This window comes from Anguilla rostrata, chromosome 1, assembly GCF_018555375.3.
Source record: "Anguilla rostrata isolate EN2019 chromosome 1, ASM1855537v3, whole genome shotgun sequence".
NCBI classification, from domain to species: domain Eukaryota; kingdom Metazoa; phylum Chordata; class Actinopteri; order Anguilliformes; family Anguillidae; genus Anguilla; species Anguilla rostrata.
In genome coordinates this window covers 66,982,160-66,994,677 of record NC_057933.1, presented here as the reverse complement: position 1 = coordinate 66,994,677, position 12,518 = coordinate 66,982,160, and the positions used below count along the sequence as shown (strand labels likewise).

At 38.2% G+C, this 12,518-nt stretch overlaps 1 protein-coding gene and 1 long non-coding RNA gene across 8 annotated transcripts in view; one reads left to right on the top strand and one right to left on the bottom strand.

Annotated features, from left to right (window-relative positions):
• Positions 1 to 3,768: 3,768 nt before the first annotated feature.
• On the bottom strand, positions 3,769 to 9,182 carry LOC135263493 (uncharacterized). 2 transcript variants are annotated; one of them, XR_010332478.1, is made up of 3 exons: positions 9,069 to 9,182; positions 7,584 to 7,863; positions 3,769 to 5,677 (listed from the first exon to the last, which is right to left on the bottom strand). It is a non-coding gene; the product is annotated as an uncharacterized LOC135263493 (long non-coding RNA). The 2 variants fall into 2 exon arrangements; XR_010332479.1 differs by lacking the exon at positions 9,069 to 9,182 and adding an exon at positions 8,950 to 9,062.
• A 21-nt stretch (positions 9,183 to 9,203) lies between these two features.
• The window catches only part of mef2d (myocyte enhancer factor 2d), a 67,127-nt gene continuing 63,812 nt past the window's right edge, over positions 9,204 to 12,518 (top strand). For 5 of the 6 annotated variants that reach the window (XM_064351585.1, XM_064351567.1, XM_064351557.1 and 2 more), the window contains exon 1: positions 10,874 to 11,075. The gene's annotated coding sequence lies outside the window, so the exon portion shown is untranslated. Of the gene's footprint in view, positions 9,223 to 10,873; positions 11,076 to 12,518 lie in introns of those variants that run through there. The other variant, XM_064351546.1, reaches the window with a different exon arrangement.

Genomic DNA, 12,518 nt, shown 5'->3' with positions numbered 1-12,518 from the left:
AAACGAAATGTTGCATAGACGAATGGCCTACATGGGACCTTTTCTAAAATATAATTATTTTAAACTCTTGATTTCTCTTCAATGCATGCCCTATAGTAGAAAGCTCTCATCTACGAGAGGAACATGCTAATAGATCCAGTTCCAGAAACGGTCCTTGGACCATTTGGATCCAACTGGATAACGAACATGAATTCATGTTGTCAAGTACCGTATTTATTAAAGTGCTGTGCATACAACAGCATTACTGCAACCTATAATAATATTAATAATATTAACATTATTATTAATAATAATAATAACATTATTATTATCATTATTAATAATAATAATAATAATAATAATAATAATAATAATAATAACAATAATAATAATAATAATAATAATCTCCGTCGTTGTCGTCATAGTTGTAGTCACCATCATCATCATCATCATCATCATAACTAATAATAATAATAAACTTCACAATAATTTTGAACAAGACTATATATGAATAACATTTCAGATATTAATACATTTGGAACACAAAGCTTTTAATTGCTATACAAGTGAAGCAGACATAGATGTAATACTATATACATAACAAAAAGAAAATGTTGAGATAAACAGAAATCAAGATTGTTAAGTCTTTATATACTGGCATATAGCACATAGAAATTCATTAACTTCACATGCATGTATAGTCTTCATTTTATCGACATTTTCAAAATATCATTTTACCATCATCAGCGTATGGTGGTACTGACGCCTTACGGGAAAATGAACCGCAATCTTTTGTCACCACCATGTGGTTGTGCAATGCCTTGCATCATGTGCAGGGAAACGGTCTTAAAAAAAAAACAGATCCTGGAGTAATTAAAAGAAGGGGATTGGCCAACTGAAACAATTATAGAAAAAACTTGACCTTATGCATGTTCTAAAACTAGGAGCCATTAGATCACTGCACTGCATTGGAACTGGAACATCACAGTAGTTAGCCCAGAATATTAAATAGAACTACCTTTTAATCAAAACTATCTATTTTACAAAAATAGCAGGACCCTTGCAGATGTATTATCACTCACACTAATTTGTTTAATACATGGGCTAAATCATGAAAAGAATGTTGTCTCAGCCAATTTCATCATATATCAGTTACATATGGTTGAATTTTCATTCTTCGTTATCAAAGGAAAATATATTTTTATATTTTTAAGTTTGGCCTTGTTCTGATTTAAAAATAGCAAAAAAATTCCTGATATTCCTGAAATTTCTAACGAACTTTTTTTTCTCCTCTTGAACTAACCAGGGAGTGTTAAATTACTTTCTTTTCATTTACAACAAAAGTTTAACACGAACATTGTCAGAAATGTCAGTAATTCTGATAATTCACTGACTAAATTTAGAAATTTTAATTGCGTTCAAATGTTGTACATAGCAAGAAATGAACTTTGATAACTCAAGCGTTTGTCATTTTGATGATAGGATTAAAAGCTGAAAGTGACACCTAGTGGCTGCTGTAGCATACTGGAAAAACATTTTATTTAGCTTTTGTCTGGCTTCAATGCGGTCTAAACGTTCGTCCATGAGTAACAACTGTGTGCACATCATGCATATTGAGCTTTCATTTAATTATTTATTTGTTTATTTAAATGGTTATTTAAAAAAAAAAAAAAAACATCTTGCCAAATAGTAATTAAATCTGCCAAGATATTCCCATATTATTATATCATAATTATATTGATATAATTATGAGAGTTTATATATATATATATATATATATATATCACACATACATATATACGTACACAGACAAATGAAAGGAAAAACTAACATAAAGCGTTTTAATAAGGCCCGCCACTAGCCGCCAGAACAACTTCAGTGCACCTTGGCATAGATTCTACAAGTCGCTGGAACTCTACTGGAGGGATAGAAGACCATACTTCCAAAAGATATTCCCTCATTTGATGTTTTGATGATGGTGGTGGAGAGTGCTGTCTAACACGTCGATCCAAAATCTCCCATAGGTGTTCAATAGGGTTGAGATCTGGTGACTGCAAAGGCCATATAATATGATTCACATGCTTTTCAACAAACCATTCAGTGACCTTATGCCCTGCAACCCTACTATAACATTCCTATTTATGTTGTTGTCAACAGACTGTTCTTGCTGACACAGTCTGATTACATTCAGCATTGGCATGCTCAGTCACCTGAGGAACAGTTGCTCTTCTGTTTTTGCTCACATATCGCACTAATGCACGAGCATCACGGTCATCGAATGTGCGCTTTCGACCACAATTTCCGACCCTATTTACTGATGTCTCTCCCATTGGTCTAAATGCAGATGTTACTGTAGTCACTGTTCCAATTGAAACACTAGCCTGTTGAGTCTTTGTGGCTGAAGCTCCTGCCATCCTTCCCCCAATAATAAATCCTCTTTCACAGTTTCCTAGATCTTTTCCTCTTGCCAACTTGATCTAAATTAAGGTCAACTGGGCCTGCTCAGCATTTTTGTGGAGGTCACAGAGCATGATAGCAGGTTAATTGCTTAATTGCATCATGCAGTACACCTGTATGGAAGTGGATATATATATATATATATATATATATATATATATATATATATATATTATATATATTTGCTCTAGAAGTATGTTTGGGCTCATTGTCCTGCTGCAAGGTGAAGCATCGTCCACTGAATTTTGAGGCATTTGGCTGGATCTGAGCTGATAAGATGTTTCTGTACACTTCATAATTCATCCTGCTGCTGCCATAAGCAGTCACATCATCAATAAAGAGAAATGAGCCAGTTCCAATGGCAGTGCTTTGGATGATGAGCATTTCCTGTCTTTCTCCACACCTCCTTCCATCGCTTTGCTACATATCAATACTCATCTCATCTAGCCATAAAACTTTGTTTCAGAAATCTACCTTTTTCAAATGTTCTTTTTATCAAATGCTAACCCGACCATTTTGTTCATTAGGCCTTCCAGTATCTTGCATCTTGCAGTGAACCCTAAAGTTATGGTGATGTAGACTTATCTTTATGGTAGCATTTGACACATTTGTGCATACAACCTGGTGAGTGTTCTTGATCTGTTTGACAGTTGAAAAGGGGTTTTTCTTCACGGTTGAAATTATTGTTGTGTCATCCACTACAGTGGTCCTTCCGTGGTCTACCAGGTTGTTGGCTATAGCTGTGCTCACCAGTGAGTCCTTGCTTTTCAACAAGGTATCAAACTGTCAATTTTCTGACACACCCAATGTTTTGACAATGTCTCTGATTTTTTCAGCTTTTTCAGGCTCATGATAACCTGCATTATGGGAATTAACACTTATTTGCTCCTCATGTTGAGAGACAACTGCGACAGACTACAAATGCAAATGTCACAACTAAAGTGAACTCTAAGCTTTTTGTTTTTAGTTTTCTTGTGCAAGAAATAATGACGCAATGACACAGAGCTAGCCAAGCAGCAGCTGATCAGCCAATTGTCCAAATACTTTCGGTCCCCTAAAATGGGGGAACTATGCATAAAAATTATTTTATACTTATGCATTTAAAATAAACCTTTTTTACACTTATCACCCAATATAATGTAAATGCCCTCAAATTAAAGCTGATGGTCTGCACTTTAACCTGGTATTCATTATTTCATTTCAAATCCAATGTGCTGAAGTACAGGGTAAACAAATATATATATATATATATATATATGAATATATACAGCCACTGTCCCTCCTGTACTGTTCCACCACTTACTAATACAGCATTAATGTTTTATTGCCATCTACTGTCCATTGCACATATTGCAACCAATAATTGTGAACATCAATTTTGCTAGACATTTTCCATGCTTTGTCAATAGGCAACCTGGTAGTGCAAGCACAAAACAAAAGATCCTTCTATGTATTCATACTAATTCTAAACACTGCATTGCAAGTGATAAATTAGATGCCTACAAAATTAATAAAAAACCATAGAATCATAACAGATCTACCAACTTAATTTTCACATACAGCATCCGTCTGATTTCCATAATATCTCTATTGTATACTCCATGTATGGATCCATTCAAAAAGGCTTGGAAATCTGGAGTGAGATTTAACAATATTCAGTCTGTAAAAATATTTAATCAGGTGAAAATGTGATGCATGCTGTTGGCCTATTAAGAAAATGCGACCTCCTGCTTCTACAATCATTATACAAGTATTAATTGCCAGAATTCTGAGACTGGACTTTAACCAAGGTCAGAATTATTACCTTGGCTGAAGACCAGTCTCAAGTACAGCCACTGACACATATTACCGCAAGCCATGGACTTCATTGTCTTCAGTAATTGTCATAGTCTTTCCCACATGTGGTAAGCAGATGTAGGCTACAACAGTGGATATGTTTGTACTCAGGACTTAAAGCTGTAGTGTGCTCAGTCATTAAATTTTCTCTGGAAGGCACTTACCAGGGATATACAGTCGGTAGTGCTGTGTCTCGCAGACAGCGGCATAACAAATTCCTTTGTGTTCAATACATGATTTTGCTTATAGAATTCTTGGCTGCTATGCATTAGGCAGTTTGGTATTGAATAAAGGGATGCTGCATGTTCAGTATTTCAGCCTTAAAATGCTGGGACACAGCATTATAGAATGTAATTGCTAGGAAAAACTTTAGAGAGTGTTCTCTACCTCAGTGGTTTGAGCAACATGGTGAGGTTATTACACTGATTGTCAATGTTAATTCACTTTGATGGTTTTAACATTTGCCTCCCTCTGTTTGGTATTACCACTTACTGGATTCCATCCCTCTTCTTGATTGCTACACTTAGGTTCTGATTGTGGGGGCATGGGTTTTGGAGGTAGATGGGAGGGGGTTGTTGGTTTTGTTGCCGTAGCTACATACTGTTGCTAGGCAGCAGTAAGGATGCTACTGAGGCCAGGAGCAGAGGGTCACCAAAGAGAGGAGGCTCAACACCCACACACATTTAGACTGGACTAATGCATTCTACAGAAAAACAGACATAGTGCATATAAGAACTCAGCACACAAAAATAATAAATACAATACAATAGGGTGTGCTACTTTGAAATATATATAAATTGTTATGTGATCAGAGGCCTTTACCCACTTTGTGAGATTGATTGAGAGAAGATGTTCTGTTATTTTACATAAAATCAAATCTAAATCTAAAATCTAAAATCTGTGGCTCCATATGTGAGCCATCATGGTTTGCCATCTCATTGTCTATCAGATTCCTTTATTAGTCATGTTAGAAACATGGTGCATCGTGATGTAAAGCAAAGACAAACCAATATGTGAAACAAGCACTGCAGTCTAATGTACAAAAAAGACAACATCACACACACATAGGACTATGCAAACAAAATATCATAAAAATAATACAAATAAAGTTAACAGTATGACCGTTCAGCTAGACCTCCACAGAGACCTACAGTCTCTCAGGACTGTGAAATAGGACAACAGTTATTCACCAATTTGTTAATGAGTGACAGGTTGTTTCAACATTAAAAGGGTTTATCACAAAGGGTCCTTGTGTTGTCTACATAAAATGAAGACAACTCAAGGGTTAAAAGATGCACAGCACTTTGCAAGAAACACGGGCTATAGTCATTGGTCTGTATTTTTTGAAGGATCATCCTTCCTGATCAGCTGGGGATCATGGATGTTTGCAGTGGATGGCCTTCATCTGTGAAAATAACTGTTTTTCAGTCATTAGAAATGTATTGCATATTTTCAGATCTGCAGAAAGCTTCTTTTTAAAATACTTATTAGACCACTTATAACAGTTCATGGATGTGCTAGATGGAATTAAAGTAGAAAACCTGGACTAATATGTGTGCAGGTGCATATGTGTAATGGAGAGATGTGGACATGGTTGTATGAGCAATAATCATGGCTTTTTATGTTTTATGTTACAGAATGTGGCCACCAAAAAACCCATAGTTTCATATTGAAAATTGCAATCTAAATGAAATGGATTTCAGATATTCGCATTGCTGTTTCCAGAGGGTATGGGGTAGTGAAGGCAAATCTTAATGCTTCAGCATACAATCATATTGTAGACAATTCTGTGCTTCCACAACAGTTTGGTGAAGGCCCTTTCCTGTTTCAGCATGACAATGCCCCCGGGCACACAGAGAGGACAGTCATATAGAAATAGTTTAGTCGAGAACAGTGTGGAAGAACTTGACTGGCCTGCACAGAGCCCTGATCTCAACCCCATCCAACGCATTTGTCAGCAATTGAAAAGCCAACTGTGAGCCTGGCCTAATTGCCCAATCGGTGCCTGACCTCACTAATGCTCTTCTGGCCGAATGGAAGCAAATTCCTGCAGCAATGCTCCAACATCAAGTAAAAAGCCTTCCCAGAAAAGTGGAGGTTGTTATAGCAGCAAAAGGTGGACCAACTCCATATTGATGCCCATAATATTGGAAGGGATGTTGCATGTCAGGTGTCCACATACTTTTGGCCATGTAGTGTACATATACGCAGATATACATATATAGACAGATTAGGTTGAATCAAGTGAGTTAGCAAGAAATCAAACAAAGAATAATAGAACCCATGCCCTTCTAAATAGACGATGAATTTTGTGTCCTTGATGCAATTACCGGGCTCTGAGGCCAAATGGATGATCACAGCATCGTCTAATTGAGGGAAAGGCCAACGTGTGAGAGGGCAATGGCGTGCGAGCCCATATGTTTGCATTAATTCTCCTCCACAAAACCTTAGTCTGTAAGCCCATTACATACAGAATTAAAAACAGCTTAATCTGCTCTGTCTCGCTCTTTCTCAACCCACTCCCCCATCACTTTACCTCCCTGATTGCCCCATCTCCTCCCTCTCTTCCTGGTTTATTTTTAAAAAATGAGCGCTATTATTAAAATGTCATTGACTGCCAGCCTGGACCAGGATTGGAAAGCCCGGGTGGAGGAAACAGAGTGAAAATAAAGACACAAAAATAAATCCACAACAAGTCTGCTCTCGAAAGCACAGAGCCCACCTCTGCGTGCCTGTTTTTTCACTGTGTCAGCAAAGCATGGCAGATTGCAGGTGAATGTACTGACATATGTTTGTGTGCGTGTGAGGGGGGGTGAGTGCTGGGGATGATGGAGTGTTATGAATAAAATTGACCTGACTGGGCAGCATGGTGGTGCAGTAAATAGCGCTGTTGCCTCACAGCAAGAAGGTACCGAGTTTTAATCGTGACAGAGCCTGTCTGTGAGGAGTTTGCATGTTCTCCCTGTGTCTGTGTGGGTTTCCGTTAGGTACTCCAGTTTCCACCCACAGCCAAAACATATGCAAAGGACAAATTGGCCTGTCGCCCACTGTATCCTGGGATAGGATCCAGCCCCTAAACACTCATCATGACCCCGACCATGAAAGAGCGGTGTAGAGGATGGATGGATGGATGGAAGGTAGTATAAAAGGCTGTGCTGTCATGAGTGGCTACATCGGTTCTCTTACAGGCACTCTAACCACAGACTGGTTTCTGTGCAGTCTCAGTGTTGTTGCAGCTGGTTCTCCTCTGTCTTTCTCTGGTGATACCTAGTTTGGTATAAGCTTTACAGAGGGACTGACCTGCACCTTACCTGTACAAGCAAACACCAAGCCCTCCAGCCGTGTCTGTGGCAGCTGCAAACTAGTGCTTCATACCTCTCCTTTTTTATCTCAAAGGCCTCCTCCATGTCTTCCCATGCTCTCGTTAGCTCCAGCATGATGATGTTCCTTGATGTCCCTGACACCAGGATGATGTCCGTTCTGAGGCCGGTCTTGGCAATGTGCTGGGGAAACCTGAGCTGCTCTGATGAAGCTGATGAGCAGCTTCATGGGTTTCACCCTCCAACTGCTGTTGATGAAACTGAATCTGATCTGAAAAAAAAAGATGAAACCAGCCTGTGCATCGAGCCACATGCATTGGCCACAACCACAACACTGCCAAATCAGCTCTGGTCCCCTTTATTTCTCTGAAGTGCTGTGTGACCACACCTGTATGCCCTAGATAACCTGGTTCCCATGGAATGCCTCCGTTCTGCACTGATGTATCGACATACCCATTTCCAGGGAAGAAATTAGCCTACAATGCTAAGGAAAATCTTTCCTTCAACACCGAGCAAAGAGGTGATCCTCAACTGGCTGATGTGCTTAGACTCCTCCTCTTTAGGGATCCACACGCCTTCGACAAATCTTCACTACTTCACTGCTCCTCCACTACTCTGCCTCTGCTCAGAACTTCCTGATGCTGATCCTCCACAGTCAATGCAACAGCGTGGGGCAAGTCTTGTATACCTTGCAGGGAGTTCTGCTTAGCTCTGGTACCAAACTGGACCTTGTTCGCCACACCACGTCATGGACAGTAAATTATTTTCACATAATGAAGGATCAAAATACTAAAACTGTGAACATTTCATAGATTAAAAATGTACTGTATATTGATAAATATGATATGAAAAAATTTAACAACCTTCAGCAAGGTAAAGAGACACCAAAAAAAAAAAACATCAGCTATTATTAGACTGATGATACGCTGTACCATAATTGCTGGATTTAAAGTCCAACAAACAGTAGGTGTTAAATTCCACATCATAAACAGCACAAGCATTCCTAAACTTCGGCAAGGCGGTTTGATGACGTCAAATGCAATGCAATTTAAACATCCAATAACACATTTATTCAAAGATATGATGTAATTACTACAAACCCCCAAACTAATTTAAGCAACATCAAAAAAGAAGAATATGTTACAGTATATCTTTCGTACGAAGTCGCGTCTCCAGTTTCTCTCTGTCTCTTTAAATTATCACACGTTCAGCAATGGTTCTTAAAAACTGACGCATTTGTGACGTATTTAGCTGCAGCAGGGTGATTTTAGTACGAGTGAAACTCGGACATGTATATTGTTTAAACGCAAAAGACTTGGATATACGAATGAAAACACCGTGTGATTAAAATATTTACCGATACCAGGAGATAACCATATGCATTAAATTGCAAGCGATATTACTGCAACTGCTGAAGTTCGATAGATTTGATTAATTCCCTCTTCACTCCCCCTACAGCTTCACTTCCTTTCTCACAGTAAACACCATATCCATCCGCAGCTGGAATACAAAGTAGTGCCTCTGAGTTATTTGCCAGCGTCATCTTCCCTGGAGTTCTGTCTACCGACGAAGGATACAAAATCAAAATACTTTCGCAGATATAGCTGTGTCACATAGTAGAAGCATATCGGTACGGTTATAAGGGGAGTGAAAATGCTATTCTAATTCGCTGGTTGACGTTTTTGTTGAAAGTGCCTGTCCTTTGTTTAGGTAAAGTTTAAATCGAATGAAATGCTACTTTCATATTTCGTCGTATAGCTTAGACGACAAACAAGGCGCTGCAGGAACGAGTAGGCTACAGTCGGCAAACGTGACCTTTTTAGGTCATCTGTTCGACCTTGTGAGTAGGAGCAATTCTGAGTGGTAATAGTATGGATATTAGTCATTTCCCTGTGGGGAAGTATGCAGCCTTTGCGACTGGCTGTGCCGAAAAGGTATTACAAAACTTTCTGGATTTATTATTTTTAAGTGGTTGAAATAACCATGTTTTCTGTGCATTCTGAGTTGGCCTGCATAAGACAACTATAGTGAGAAGTGTTATTAAAAGAAGGTTTAGAAGAGGGTTGCTTCTAACTTCTAACATACTGAAACCTAACGTTGCTTCATTTTCCTTAGAACAGCTGGTGTAGCTTATTTAACACTTTAGTCTAGGGCCCTAGAGCTACCAATGATTTTAAAACAAGAAAATTTTTAAATACTAGCACCACAGTTAAAATATAACCTATATTAAAATGAGTTAAATATTACAAAAATGAGTGCGGTCATTGCATATCCAATTTAGATCTAATTGGGTTTACACTACTTCACATTCTCCTTTCTAAAACATTTTGTTTTACTGCACATGGCCTATTAGCTCTGATTACATTGGTGAGTTATTCTGATAAATGTCTCAAAATAGTTATATGACTGAAATGAGCTAACTTTGTGGTACAAGGTCATTGTTTTGTGATTTAAAAGGCTTTGATTGTTAAGAATGATAAATGTGTGCCAGCATTTGGTAATAATTCAAGATTAAAAAAAATCATATTTTATATATATATATATATATATATATATGTGTGTGTGTGTGTGTGTAGTGGAATTGTTTTAAAATTTCTAGTCTATTAGAGTTTAAATATTGTTGTTTGTACTGTATTTTCTGCATTCTCTACAACCACAACAATGACATTTGCAGATAGTCTCAAAAGTTTTACCAATGGTGGCCACCAGTGATACCATATTCAAGATACAAAAATATTTAGACTGTTTCATGTGCCTCTGTGTTGTTTGAATGAAAGGCATTGTTAAGTAAAATGGGTTAATCTGTTCTCACTAACAAAACGCATTTGGGCAATATGATCACTATTGGACCCACTGACATCACAAAATGCTGGGAAAACAAGAAGTTGTTATCAAGTTTCCCCCTCAGTCAACTCAGCCATGAAAGTTTAAATATTTCACTGAACAAAAAACCAAACCAAATATATATATCGCCGTCCAAGAGTTTAGCACGGTGAGTGGGTTGGAATTTTACACATTTTACACCTTTAATTGAGACGATTCCTAGCTAAACTAAGCCTAATTGACAAGGCGGAGGGATACGCACACTCCATTCGAACATGACCCCCCTTCCCCTCACCCGCCCATATCCCTCCTCCTCGCCCTCCTACCCACTCAATTTTTACACACAGTTCCTCGTGAATGTCTTGTGATTGGATAAAAAACATCAGTGCCTGGTTTTTATTGGTTAAACATACGTCAATCATAACGAAGTGCCAGCCAAGCTAGATCGCACGCCCCTTCTACATTGTATCATTTGACTGAACTAAGTAGTTACCTTGTACTGCAACAGAGAAAGGGGATTATTATTGTATTGATACTGACTTCTTTAGCAAGCGAGCAAATTAACATTTGCTGACCGTTATTGCTATTAACTTATTTTATTAGCTATAGTTATTACAGTCCGACTGTTTAACTTCACTGATGTGGATACACTATTCTTCGGTAAGTCACTAGCTAGATAGCTAAGTATGTTAGTGCTAGCTAGCTTGCTGACTAGCTATGTTGTTTTCGATTCTAATGACGGCTCGCTTTCGCAAGGGGTTCTTATAACGTTACCCAAGTTTGTGAATGCAGTGTGCACGTTAGATACCTTGGCAGCTTGGTTGTGTTTTGATTTTGCATAACTATACTACTGTTTGCGTCCAACTGCGTTTTTATTTTGAGTGACAAGCTTGTGCTTGTCGGAACAGAGTTAGTGTTGTCTAGTAGCTAGCTAACAAGCTGTCCATTTTTTAATGTGTGTAGCGTTAGCTAGCTAGCTGTCATGCTAATGGATTTAATCTCATAAGGGACTTCAAACGGTGATAGCTAGACAGGGGGCTACTTTTAGCTTCAGCAGTGTACACTGCCAAGGTTAGCAACTTAGGTTCGTAGCTACTGTGAAGTACTTAATTAGCTAGATATAATTTGTACGTTAAGTGTTTGAGATGTGCGCAACAGTCGTGACAGGTCAGGATTGGAGCTGTCAGACTAACTGGCTAGGTAGCTAGCTAGCGACGCGTTAGCAAACTAGTGCGGTATGCTCGACTCAAATGTCATGGATTTGTCTCGATTGTTCTCACATCATACTAGCTAGCCAGCTGGATGGTGAAGAAATCTGATTGGTGCTAGCTAACTAAAAATGTAGGATAATGCGCTCTTGGCGACCTTTATATTTTCTTATTTGTGCAACTAGCTAATTACCGGTAAATACATGTTAACTTACTTAGCTGTTTACTTAATTGATGATTTGATGGTTAGACTAGCTGCTAAGTGAAGGGTTACTTTGCCAGCGTGTATAAAGTAAGTTTTCTTTGTGGAACTGACAAAGGCTATTTCCCTCAACAGATTAGGTTAATGTTATTCTGTCATATAATATATCTAAAGAACGAATGAAACCTGTGCGAGCTAGCCTTCCCAACTATGGGGACGTTATTTGGATCCATCGCAACATAACGATTAAGCTAACTGCTCGCGTTTCGTTAGAATGAAGCTGTCACATAGTTTCATACGAAAGGCTGTCTTTTGAAGCCCAGGCAGAACCACGATGGTGTTGGACGGCTGCACCGTGCTTACCAAGGTTCAAAACTCCAGTATTCTGTATTTATCTGGGCGACAGAAACCTCATTCAGAATGTCCAACGTGACGTTCAGATTGTTATGATCAATAATAATAATATTATTATTATTAGTAGTAGTCGTTACTAAGTATATATTTGGCCAATCAGCTATACATATTATAATAATAATAAAAATAATAATAACAATAATAATAATTATTATTATTATTATTATTATGACGGCTGCTCTATTTTGCTGTTGTATTCCCTTTTTGTCAGGCTGGAATGAAGTTCTTAATTTTTAGCAGTTTACCCTGGGTGCACATCTTTATCACGTTGCTTGCAGC